Genomic DNA, 13,724 nt, shown 5'->3' on the forward strand with positions numbered 1-13,724 from the left:
AAAAGCTATGACCAACCTAGACAGCATATTAAAAAGCAGAGACATTACTTTGTCAGCAAAGGTCCATCTAGTCAAAGCTATGGTTTTTCCAGTAGTCATGTATGGATGTGAGAATTGGACCATAAAGAAGGCTGAGCACCAGAGAACTGTTGCTTTTGAACTGCAGTATTGGAGAAGATTCTTGAGAGTCCCTTGGACTGCAAGGAGATCAAATCAGCCAATCCTAAAGGAAATTAGTCCTGAATATTCATTGGAAGGATTGATGCTGAAGCTGAAGCTCCAATACTTTGGCCACCTGATGTGAAGAGCTGACTCATTTGAAAACACCCTGATGCTGGAAAAGACTGAAGGCAGGAGGAGAAGGGGAGGACAGAGGATGAGATGGTTGGATGGTATCACTGACTCGATGGACATGTGTTTGAGCAAGCTCCAGGAGATGGTGATGGACAGGGAAGCCTGAGGTGCTGCAGTCCATGGAAGTCGAAAAGTCAGACGTGGCTCAGTGACTGGACTGAACTGAACTGAGCAGATAGTTGAGAAGTATTATAAGGCCCCACTTAAAGTAGTGAAGTGGGTACTCTCCTGCCCCCTTCTGATGTCTATGTCAGAAGTTTTTTCTGCCACTTTCACTTTAAATAAAATCTACACAAAGCTCTGAGTGACTGAGACTGTCTTTGGTCCCGGAGTTAAATCTTCTCCTTCAGAGACCACGAATCCGGCGGCACTGTTCACTGTAAGCTATCATCTTGGGGGCTCATCTGGGATCTTCAAGACAGGTAAGAATATTCAGAGCTGGGACTCTTTTGCTCTTTTACTGTAAAGTCTCTACTAACTCAGAAGCATATGGACCAAACTTCCTTTCTCGGTCACCTTTTCCTGGTCTCTTTGACCATTTTGTAACTGCCTGGGGAATTGAAACTACTAACCTAATCTGTTGAATCACAGACTTTCAAGGGACTTGCAATCCATTCTGTTACTGTGTACTATTACTTAGACCTCAAATTTGGATTGACAGTCACAAAACACCTAGTCTTGCTAGAAGCCAAAAGTTACACCTGGGTTGTCTTTTCATGCACTGCAGACAGGAGCACATTTGGGAGCTGGGAGGAACTTTATCTCCAGGAACATCTCTCAGGCTAGAGGTTGCTCTCTTAGCTGCCTGCCTCAGTGACCAATGACCTGAAAGTGAGTCCTTGTCACACTTGTTCCTCCTGCCTATATGAATGGAGGCATAGCTGGTGACTATGAGACTTCTGAGGACACAGGTCGGGAATCCTAGGATCTGGTCAGATTGGAAGTGCAGCAGGCTTTTCTTCCTTTGGTAATGCTGGCTCTTAGCAGAACAGAGCAGGCTCTCTGGTGGCTTTTGTCTCAACTCCTTAGACATTCTTTCTGTAGAATCTGTGGAAATGAACTGGAAAGATTGGCCCTAATAGCTCAAGGACAAAAATCACTTTTTCCTTGCTGGCCAGCCCTTCAACACCTCTTTTGCTGTCACATACCACTCCGGGTGGCATCAGAGGAGAAGCAGAAATCAGGCAAAGGTTTTAATGGTGAGGAACTGGACATCAATCTGGGATGCCGTTAGGTCTACTCCTGGTGCGTCTCCACCATGCCTCAGTGGTAGAACAGGGAGGGACGACAGTGAGACACCTGTGTCAGTAAGAGACAGGTTAACTTTGGCCAGGGAAGGAAGCTTAGGCGGAAGACCTGTCTTCACCCCCATCTAGGGCAAGGATGGACGCCGCCGGTAGAAAAAAGTTACGGCACTGGGCACCGCTTTTTTCTCTCTTATAGATAGGAGTTAATAGTTTCAGAACCACCCCTTTGAATTGTACCTTGGGAAACCTGGGATAAGTTTGATCCTCAGAGCCTAAAAAGTCCCTTATATACAGGCTTTCTTTGCTTGAAGAGAAGACCTCACCTGCCCGGAGAGACAATCCCTGCTGGGACAACATCTTATCAGACAGTCCACCTCTGTCATCAGAGGCAATTTGAACACTCTTTGGTTTAAATTTGGTTCAAATTTAAAAGTCAGTCATTTAAACTATGACTAGTTTTAGAGAAAACGGTTAAAATGAAATCTTTTTTAAATTGCAAAACTAGTTTTTTTTGCACATGCAATAAAAAAAAGCTGGCTTATTAAAATATTTTGGAGCTCCAACCCTGCCTGAGAAACAGAAACATGCCTGGGAAAAAACCTGAAGTTAACTCTTATCATGTCCTTGAGATACACAGCCCACTCTGGGTGGGACTCCAGCCATGAGCAAACTGGTAGAACTTAAAGCCAAAGGGGAAAAAAAGGACAAAGATACATTTTAAATTTCAAGCAGAAAACTGTGAGGTCTCTGTCTGTCCAGATTTATTTGTGTCTCAGTGTGTCTCCATCCTTGGACAACATTGCTGAAGGCTAATTGGTCAATAAGCTCTATTTAATTGGCTTAAAGAGAAATAAATCCTTATATATCAAACAATTCTAAATTCAAGAACATTAAACTAAAATGAATTTCAGGCTTGTGTGAACTGGGAAAGATTCACTATTGAATTGATACCTAATATTAATGTTTACCAATCTAATCAACATAGACATTGTGAAGATACTTTTACAAATGGCATAGCTTGGGGTGATTTATGTTTGAAAGTGAAAGTGAAAGTTGCTCAGTTGTGTCCGACTCTTTGTGACCCCATGAACTATACCGTTCATGGAATTCTCCAGGCCAGAATACTGGAGTGGGTAGCCTTTCCCTTCTCCGAGGGATCTTCCCAACCCAGGGACCAAACCCATGATTCACATTGCAGGTGGATTCTTTACCACCTGAGCCACAAGGGAAGCCCTGATCTACAAAATGATTATATAAAGTATAGTTCATGGTTGTTGAAGGAAAGTAGGATGTATGTTTTCAATAAAAACGTATAAGGAATGGAATTACATTCTATTAAGGAAAAAGAAAGTAAGGCTAAACTTACAGGTGGCTGTTCTCTAAAAGCACAAATGAGGTGATAAATATGGAAAGTGTAAAAAGGTTTGTGACAAGAGTTTTGTGCATGATACAAGTTTCGTAAGACATTAAACTGCCTTTGAAATCTTTTATTGTTACTTTCACTAAGTGAATAACTATTGTTTCACAGTGAATATAAGTTGGTACTGAAATGAAATTTGGTTTTCTCTCCCTGTTAAAAGAACAAAGTTTTCTTGGAATGTGGTTTTTGATGGCAGAATGTGGTACACATGGACAAAGCTCATTCTGCTTCTACAAAAATTAACCCATCAGGGAATTTAAAATGGATAAAGAATGGTTGTTAACCAAACAGTCAGAGCTATGGGAGGTCCAAGATAGCCACTTGGCTTTTCCTGGCTCCCTGACAAAGCTCACTTTTATTTGATAAGATAAAGCCTTTCCGGGCTTCAGGGTTAATATCTCACAATGGAGGGAAAAAATGGTTAAAATGTATGTTCTACAATCTCCAGTGATTGGGGCACCCACTTTGCTGGACAGGTCTTGTAGACATTGGCAAAGAATTTCACAAGCTTCTTGGAGACTATCGCTTTCACTGGCATCCTCGGTTGTTGGGCAGGGACAGCAGAACCAAGGGATTAGTTGCATGAGATTAAACAGACTGCTAAATATGATTACAATTTTCATGACTTTTTGTCTGACATATTACTGGCTTCTAATCTTTGTTTTCAGATATAAAGAAGCTCTTCTCCTCAAGTTACTGATGGTTGAAAACAATTTGGTGATTTACACCTGTGGGTAAAATTAAAACATTTTTCTTTTCTCTCTGCCTTGTCCCTCCAGAAATTGGAGACATTTGGATTCTGAACAGCCTCATCAAGGTAAAAAAGACTGTCTCTTGACATATACAGAAATCTCAAAGTATACTGGTAAAAAAGACTGTCTCTTGACATATACAGAAATCTCAAAGTATACTGGAGAGCTCTAAAAGAAAAATCCTCCCAACTGATGTCAGGCCTATGGCATCTATTATGTTTCACTGAATATTAAGTTTCAGTTTTGCTAATTAAGGTCTGTATTTACTAAGACTCACTTCTGAGGTAGTTCCTTGTGGTTATGTTACATTGCTAAGAGGTTTAATTAAGTTATTAAAATGGACACTCTGTTTCTAAAGCTTATCTCAGTAACCAGTCTTTAAATAAAGATAAGATGCTTCAGGGTCTACAATCAGGAGATTAACAGCAGGCTATAATCATTTAACAAGCTAAGTCAGATGACCTGGAGATGTCACTGGGCTATACCTAGTGGAAGTTCTTAAGTTCTTTCTTATGATTTTACTATTACTGCTAACTATATTGTTTTCTATATTGCCTGTTTCAAGAAGTGTTGTCCCTTACATTACCAAGTGTGTGACTGAGCCACTGATATAATGAGGGTATACAGTGCCATATAAAATCCATAATTATAATGGTGTGACTCTGTATATGAGAAGAAGCAACAAGAGAGACTATTTTCCTGGACCAAGAGACTAGTGAGACAGTGCGGTTCACAGACTTGCTATTCACAGGGCCTAGTCCAGTAACAGCACATGGAGTGGCCTAAGAGTGAAATTTTCCATAGATCTGGGAATGAGCCTTCAGAGCACTGTGGGACAAGATGGTCATGAAATGCCCCAAATCATGGTCAAACTCATGGCCATAAAGGGGCCCTGCATGGTACTTGCTGTCTGCCTCTACAAAGATTAACTCATGGACACTACAGCTGCTGACCTTCAACATCCCCTGAAAGGAGTTCACGGCAAAAATCAGAAATTAGACACTCGTTCTGTGCTCTGAAAAAATGGACAAAACAGGTCTTCGGAGAGTTGGATATTTTCAGATAAAGATTTTCTTGAGCCCAAATTCTCGCATCTTCTCATACCTAGAAAAACGCTAAAATTGTTAATGGTGACAACTACTTTGGCTTATATATTACTACCACAATAAGAGGTTAAAGCCTACTTGGACAAACTTAGACAAGTGGCTACCTGGCTATAAGTCTCCCTAAAACAACTGTCTACATAGGGGTTCAGACTCATTCTTCTAAAAAGCAATGGTAAGACTTATTTTGTCTGTTAAGGTTTAGGTTGTCACTCTTTCAACTACTTCTAACTGGGTTGGTTATACCTACATTCAAGATGTATATGAACACACCAAATGGCTCTATTCTTATAAACAGGGCAGCCCAAGTGTTGATTCTGTCTAGACCAGGATCAAAGTTACTACCAAATGTAACCTGATTCTTACCCTTGCTTGGATCACTGATTACAATAATTCTTTTACTGATTTTTGGTCTCTGCCTTTTAAACTACTTGTCTAGTCTGTTCTTTCTAAAGAATACAACGACTTCAAAGACAAAGTAACTGTGATGCAGAGATTTTGGTCACCCTTCAAAATGGACTCCCTAGATGTTCATCTGTGACCTGGTCACAGATACAATCATGGTTTACAAGCTCTCCTTGGTAGAAAACCATCTTGACTGTAATAATTGTAATCATCCTATTCTTGCTGTTTGCTCCTTCTATCTGTAATTGTATAACAAATTTTGTATCTAAGGGGCTTGAGGCTTTTAAGTTACAAATGACTGCTCATGCTCCTACAACTTCCGCCTCCTCTGGCTATTACTTGGGGCCCTTGGATCAGAAACCCTAAATAAAAGGGTAAAGAGAATATACTGCTTCAACAACTTAAGGTGGGTGCCCCTCACCCACAGGAAGCAGTTACTGACAGATTTCTCCACCCTTTCCCCCTCAGCAACAATATTCTCTTAAAAGAAAAAGGGGGAAATGAGAGAGTTGACTTCAGTTCAGTTCTGTTCAGTCGCTCAGTCGTGTCCGACTCTGCAACCCCATGGACTGCAGCATGCCAGGCTTCCCTGTCCATCACCAACTCCCGGAGTTTACTCAAACTCATGTCTATCATGTCAGTGATGCCATCCAACTCTCTCATCCTCTGTTGTCCCCTTCTCCTCCTGCCTTCAATCTTTCCCAGCATCAGGGTCTTTTCCAATGAGTCAGGTCTTCGCATCAGGTGGCCAAAGTATTGGAGTTTCAGCTTCAGCATCAATCCTTCCCATGACTATTCAGGACTAGTTTCTTTTAGGATTGACTGATTTGATCTCCTTGCAGTCCAAGGGACTCTCAAGAGTCTTCTCCAACACCACAGTTCAAAAGCATCAATTCTTTGGTGCTCAGCCTTCTTTATAGTCCAACTCTCACATCCACACATGACCACTGGAAAAACCATAGCCTTGACTAGACAGACCTTTGTTGGCAAAGTAATGTCTCTGCTTTTTAATATGCTGTCTAGGTTGGTCATAGCTTTTCTTCCAAGGAGCAAGCGTCTTTTAATTTCATGGCTACAGTCACCATCTGCAGTGATTTTGGAGCCCAAGAAAATAAAGTCTGTCACTGTTTCCACTGTTTCCCCATCTATTTGTCATTAACTGATGGGACCAGATGCCATGATCTTAGTTTTCTGAATGCTGAGTTTTAAGACAACTTTTTCACTCTCCCTTTTCACTGTCATCAAGAGGTTCTTTAATTCTTCTTCACTTTCTGCCATAAGGGAGGTGTCATCTGCATATCTGAGGTTATTGATATTTCTCCCGGCAATTTTGATTCCAGCTAGTGCTTCAACCAGCCCAGCAGTTTCTCATGATGTACTCTGCATATAAGTTAAATAAGCAGGGTGACAATATACAGCCTTCGCGTACTCCTTTCCCGATTTGGAACCAGTCTGTTGTTCCATGTCCAGTTCTAACTGTTGCTTCCTGGCCTGCATACAGATTTCTCAAGAGACAGATCAGGTAGTCTGGTATTCTCATCTCTTTATGAATTTCCCACAGTTTGTTGTGATCCACACAGTCAAAGACTTTGGCATAGTCAATACAGCAGAAGTAGGTGTTTTTCTGGAACTCTCTTGCTTTTTTGATGATCCAACGGATGTTGGCAATTTGATCTTTGGTTCCTCTGCCAGAGTTAACTTAGGCAGGTTGATAAGAAGTTCAAGCCTAAGGCCCCTTTAAGGAGGAGGTAAACATTCTTTCTTTTGCATATTCTTTTGCCTTAGAATAGTAAGCCTCTTAGGCAGCAGTATCTCTTGTTCAAGGACAATCCTTTTTTTTGAGCTTTGGATGAATGCTATGGGAGAAGGCCTGGGTAAAACTTCCACAGCCTTGAGATCTGGGTTACCGTGTTCCTTCTAGCTAATCTCGTGCTGATGTCATCCCAGGATGCATGTTACGGGAAAGGGTTTGGGTGAAATTCTCACAGCCTTGAAGTATTTTTTTTATCTATTCTCGACTGCTAGTTGAGAAGTATATAAGGCCCCGCTTAAACTAGTGAGATGGGTACTCTCCTGCCCCCTTCTGATGTCTATGTCAGAAGCTTTTTTCTGTCACTTTCACTTTAAACAAAATCTACACAAAGCTCTGAGTGACTGAGACTGTCTTTGGTCCCATATTTAAATCTTCTCCATCAGAGACCACAAATCCAGTAAGTTATGAGATTCAACGGCGCTTGACTCTCAGTACACTGAGTACTCAGTGTAAGAGTAATAACTGAGGCATGGCAATGGTAAGAGGGCTGTGTCAGCTCTTGGGGCCTTCTCTTTTAAAACAAGAGGCCCTGAAACTTAAATCACTGGGGAAAAAAATCTCTCCAGCCCCTTTGTCTCATATGCCCTCTGGTTATGTGACGAAAAACCAAAAATTAGAGTTTCAGATCCTAGTTTCCTTTGTTACTAAATATTATGTAATTCTCAGTTAATTACTTTTATTTAAGATTTTTAATGTATTTACTAACTAAATTTATTAGGAAGTAGAGTACATTAACCGGATGAATTCTTCTCTTCTTGTTTTATACAATGAAAACTGAGTTGTTAGTTTACTTTCAAATGGCATGCTGTTTTACTTTGAAAAGGTTGAAATGCACATGATTTAAGCTGGTTTAAGTGACCCCATGAGGCCAATCTGTTGATCTGGATGCAGTTGCTCTAATTAGAAATTCACACTCCATAGATGGACAGCTATTACTAAAGACGGGTATTCGGAGGTGATGCTGCAGATTTTCATCTGGATTTCATCTGCAGATTCATACATCTGGAGAACTTATAATTAAAACATCAAATGCCAAAAATGTTTTTTTATTGGTAAAACTAATAGCTTGTTAATCAGAGTAATGGTTGTTAGAAGTGGGCTGTCACTGGTAAAATTAATGGCTGTTCATATATGTAGACTGCCTAAAATATCTTAAACACAGATTACAAGAATCTAATGATCCTTATTCAGGGATAGTGTATGAGACTCAAGTCTAGAAGCCTAAACTGTTCCCTGTCCAGCTACTGATTGTGAGATATCTGATTAACTGGTGCCTAACAGAATTCTGCAACGAGAATATTACCATTGTCTGCTTCAAGTGAACATTTCATAAAAGGAGTGATCCGAATACCTAAAAACACAGCAACCAAGCTTATAAGACACGGTACATCATCTTTTACACCTGTTTGCTAAGTAAGAATATTTAATGACTTCGCTGTGTGGAAGAATGTTTTTATCTGAGATTAGCTCTCATTATAACTTGGCAGCAACTTGGTACCACAGTAGTGAAACCCCCATCTACCTCAAGTTTTTCTGTGGTTACTATTACCTATCAAAAAATCCTAAGAGTTGTGAATGACAAAACTGGGGTCAGGTCAGTGTCCATCAGTATGATACAAAGAGTTGACATCTGGCATCATGAACATGTCCTACAACACTTGGATCATAGTCAAGGAAATCAGACACCTGAGCTAGAAAGAGAGTCACATAGAAGTAAAGGAGTCAACTTCAGCAGACAGATGTTTTTCTAGGATCCAAAGCCAAGAAGTTTGATAAGATAAATTCTAACTGATCTACCCTTTTAAAGCATTTCAAAGGGGGCAAGCAGGGATAAATAAATGGTAGGTCTCATTTCAAATTTCATGGCAATGAATGAAAAACAAAAATTTACTTTAATGAATATTTTTAATATATAATTGCCTTTATCAGAAGTGAATTCTTAATCACAATATTCATTCCTTATTTCCAATGGTATTTCAAGGCCCTTCTAACAATATTTAGGACATACAAAATTTTAGGTCACTAGTCCTATCAATAGGTAATTTTGTCTCTAAAGAAACTCCTCAAGGAGGTTTTTTCTAAATTACCATGCCAATTTTGCTTCAGTTTTTAAGAAAATGGTGTAGAGAGGACTAAAGGTACATATTAAAATTTTAAAAATAGAAACCAAGACAAAAGATTTGAAACACTTTTGAAAGAAGTAATAGGAGTAGCCTACAAGTGCTGCCAAGTGTTAGTCGATCAGTCATGTCCAACTCTTTGCAACCCCAAGGACTGTAGCCCTCAAGAATTCTTGTCCCTGGAATTCTCCAGGCAAGAACACTGGAGTGGGTAGCCATTCCCTTCTCCAGGGGATCTTTCCAACCCAGAGATTGAACCAGGTCTCCTGCATTGCAGGCGGATTCTTTACCATCTGAGCCACCAGGAAAGGGATAGCCTATAATCTTATGAAAAAAGGCATTCAGGGTAATGCAAATTAAAACCACAATGAAATACCAGTTCACACACATGAGAATGGCTAAAATTAGAACGACAGTACCAATTTTTGAAGATGTGGAACAATTCAAACTTAAATACTGCTAATGGGAATATAAAATGGTGTTACATTTGTTGTTTTTTAGTCCCTAAGTCATGCCTGACTCTTTGCAACCCCATGGATTGCAGCACACCTGGATTCCCTGTCCTTCACTATCTCCCTGGTGGCTCAGACGGTAAAGCAACTGTCTACAACACGGGAGACCTGGGTTTGATCCCTAGGTCAGGAAGATTCCCTGGAGAAGGAAATGGCAACCCACTCCAGTACTCTTGCGTAGAAAACCCCATGGACAGAGGAGCCTGGTGTCTATGGGGTCACAAAGAGTCGGACACGACTGAGCGACTTCACTTTCACTTTCAAGTTGTGTCTGACTCTTTGCAACCCCATGGATTGCACCACGCCTGGACTCCCTATCCTTCACTATCTCCCAGAATTTGTTCAAACTCATGTCCACTGAGTCAGTGATGCCATTCAACCATCTCATCCTCTGTCACCCCCTTCTCCTCTTGCCCTCAATTTTTCCCCAGCATCAGGGTCTCTTCCAATGAGTCAGCTCTTCATGTCAGGTGGCCAAAGTACTGGAGCTTCAGCTTCAGCATCAGTTCTTCCAATGAATATTCATGGTTGATTTCCTTTGGATTGATTGGTTTGATCTCCTTGCTGTCCAAGGGACTCTCAAGAGTTTTCTCCAGCACCACAATTCGAAAGTATCAGTTCTTTGACGCTCAGCCTTCTTTATGGTCCAACTCTCACATCCATACATGACTACTGGAAAAACCATAGCTTTGACAAAATGAACTTTTATTGGCAAAGTGATAGTTTTGCTTTTTAACACACTAAGTTTGTCATAGCTTTCCTTTCAAGGAGCAAGCGTCTTTTAATTTCATGGCTGCAGTCACCGGCCACAGTGATTTTGAAGCAAAAGAAAAGAAAATCTGTCACTGCTTTGACTTTTTCCCCTTCTATTTGCCATGAAGTGATGGGACCAGATGCCATGATCTTAGTTTTTTGAATGCTGAGTTTTAAGCCAGCTTTTCACTCTCCTCTTTCACCCTCATCAAGAGGCTCTTTAGTTCTTCTTCACTTTCTGCCATAAGGGTGGTGTCATCTGCACATCTGAGGTTGGTGATATATTTCCCAGCACACTTGATTCCAGCTTGTGTATCATCCAGCCCAGCATTTCACATGATGCGCTCGGCATATGTTAAATAAACAGGGTGACAATGTAGAGCCTTGTTGTACTCCTTTCCCACTTTTGAACCAGTCAGTTGCTGTATGTAAGGTTCTAACTGTTGCTTTTTCACCTGCATACATTTTCCTCGGGAGACAGGTAAGGTGGTCTGGTATTTCTATCTCTTTAAGAATTTTCCACAGTATGTTATGATCCACACAGTCAAATGTTTTAGGGTAGTCAGTGAAACAGAAGTAGATGCTTTTCTGAAATTCCCTTGCTTTCTCTAAGATCCAACGAATGTTGGCAATTTGATCTCTGGTTCTTTTGCCTTTTCTAAACTCAGTTCGTACATCCGGACGTTTTCAGTTCACATAACTGCTGAAGCCTAGCTTGAAGGATTTTGAGCATAACCTTACTAGCATGTGAAATGAGCACAACTGTTCAGTAGTTTGAACATTCTTTGGCATTATCCTTCTTTGGGATTGGAATGAAAACTGACCTTTTCCAGTGCTGTGGCTACTGCTTAGTTTTCCAGTTTTGCTGACATATCGAGTCCAGCATTTTAACAGCATCATCTTTTAGGATTTGAAATAGCTCAGCTGGAATTTCATCACCTCCACTAGTTTTGTTCATTGTAATGCTTCCTAAGGCCCACTTGACTTCACACTCCAGGATGCCTGGCTCTAGGTGAGTGACCACACCATCAGGGTTATCTGGGTCATTAAGACCTTTTGTATAGTTCTTCCATGTGTTCTTGCCATCTCTTCTTAATCTCTTCTGCTTCTGTTAGGTTCTTAGCATTTCTGTCCTTTATTGTGCCCATCCTTGCATGAAATGTTCCCTTGAAATCTCCAATTTTCTTGAGATCTCTAGTCTTTCCCCTTCTATTGTTTTCCTCTACTTCTTTTCATTATTCATTGAAGACGGACTTTTTATCTCTCCTAGCTACTCTCTGCTGCTCAGTCGCTTCAGTTGTGTCCGACTCTGTGCGACCCCATAGACGGCAGCCCACCAGGCTCCCCCGTCCCTGGGATTCTCCAGGCAAGAACACTGGAGTGGGTTGCCATTTCCTTCTCCAATGCATGAGAGTGAAAAGTGAAAGTGAAATCGCTCAGTCGTGTCCAACTCTTCGCGACCCCGTGGACTGCAGCCTACCAGGCTCCTCCGTCCATGGGAGTTTCCAGGCAAGAGTACTAGGGGTACCATTGCCTTCTCCGAGCTATTCTCTAGAACTCTGCATTCAGTTGGGTGTTATCTTTCCCTTTCTCCCTGGCTTTTCACTTCTTTTCTTCCCTTAGCTATTTGTAAAGCCTTTTCAGAGAACCACTATGCCTTCTTACGTTTCTTTTTCTTTGGGATTTTGGTCACAGCCTCACAATGTTATGAACCTCTGTCCATAGTTCTTCAGGCACTCTGTCTACCAGATCTAACCCCTTGAATCTACTTGTCACCTTCACTGTATAATTCATAGGGGATTTGATTTAGGTCATACCTGAATGGTCTAGTGGTTTTCCCTACTTTCTTTGAAGTTACATGCACTTTCCCTATTACCCTGTCATCCTACTCCTAAGCATATATCCAACAAAAAGTAAAACATGTATCTACAAAACGACTTACACACAAATATATGTAGCAGTTTTATAACAACCAAAAGCTGGACACAACATGAATGTCAATCAACAGGAGTATGGATAAACAGAGTGTGGTACATTCATACAATGGAAAATTACTCAGCAAAAACAAACAAATGAAGTCTTGATACACAAAATAAAATGGATGCATCTTTAAGAGGCTTATGCAAAGCAAAAAACAGATACAAGGGGTCATGCTGTATGATTACAGATACATAAAATACAAGAACAGTTAATAGTAGTCTATCCTGGTAGAAATCAGAACAGTGGTTACTTGGGATAAAAGGGAGTTGAATGGAAAGAGGCCCAGAGGGAACAGTGGTTCACAGGAGCATAAACTTATACAACTTCAAGCTGTATCCATAAATCTGTGCATTTTACTACAAACAAACTAAACTTTGCTCGTTAAAAGCAGAGGAGACAGGGGCTGAGATAGCCAAAAAGAATCTTGACTGGTACAGATCCGTGAAAACACTACAGAATAAAGTATTTTGTATAGAATATAATTAAGAACTATGTTGATCTATTAAGTATATACTACAGACCATGCATGAATAGTAAATTGTACTGCAACTTAAATAAACCAAAACTAAAAATATACACGAAGAAATAGTATAGCTATCCTTTCAAGGAGTTTTGAAATATTAAATATTTTTATCCTTCCTCAGTTTATAAAAAGAAAAAGGCTACAAAGTGCTCCTAAAATCTTCATGAAGGAAAATCCACAGAACTAAAGCCTATCTTTTAATAGAAAGATTACCTGCCCATTTCTTGCATTCTATCTGCCAGATTATTTAAAAAATACTCTGGATTGAGAATAAGGAGAAAAATGACTCAATATCACGTCATATGCCTCCAACTAAGACTTGCTTTAAGTAAAATAAACATAGCAGAATATTCTGGAGTTCTTACATCTCTTGTCTTTTTCTTAAAACTAATAATCCAACTCACACTACCAAGAACATCAAAGCCCAATGAAACTTTCTGCAGTGATGGAAATGTTCAATATCTGCTAACATGTAGTTAATGGTTACTATGATAAACACCATAGAAGTAAGTCCATTGGTTTCTAGTCTACACCTTCTGACAAGTGGATAGTAAGAGACAACGGACTCCACTGTCAGCAACACAAAAGCAAGGGAGCTATGACTTTCCTCCTGCTTTTAGGGCCTTTGGTCCCAAGGCTCACAGCACAACTCTGATTTTCTCAGCTGCTCGAAAAGAATGAGCACACCTGTGGTCAGAAACACACCCTACCTAGCATAGTGCCTAGGACACAACAGGCACTC

At 40.4% G+C, this 13,724-nt stretch overlaps 1 protein-coding gene and 1 long non-coding RNA gene across 13 annotated transcripts in view; one reads left to right on the forward strand and one right to left on the reverse strand.

Annotated features, from left to right (window-relative positions):
* Positions 1 to 13,724, reverse strand: part of CDC14B (cell division cycle 14B) — a 123,821-nt gene that overhangs the window by 83,842 nt on the left and 26,255 nt on the right. The window lies entirely within an intron of this gene.
* LOC145518691 (uncharacterized) lies at positions 105 to 5,281 on the forward strand. The gene is made up of 2 exons (XR_014063149.1): positions 105 to 776; positions 3,690 to 5,281. It is a non-coding gene; the product is annotated as an uncharacterized LOC145518691 (long non-coding RNA).

This window comes from Giraffa tippelskirchi, chromosome 1 (assembly GCF_054371585.1).
Source record: "Giraffa tippelskirchi isolate mGirTip1 chromosome 1, T2T-mGirTip1v1.2.pri, whole genome shotgun sequence".
Taxonomy (NCBI): domain Eukaryota; kingdom Metazoa; phylum Chordata; class Mammalia; order Artiodactyla; family Giraffidae; genus Giraffa; species Giraffa tippelskirchi.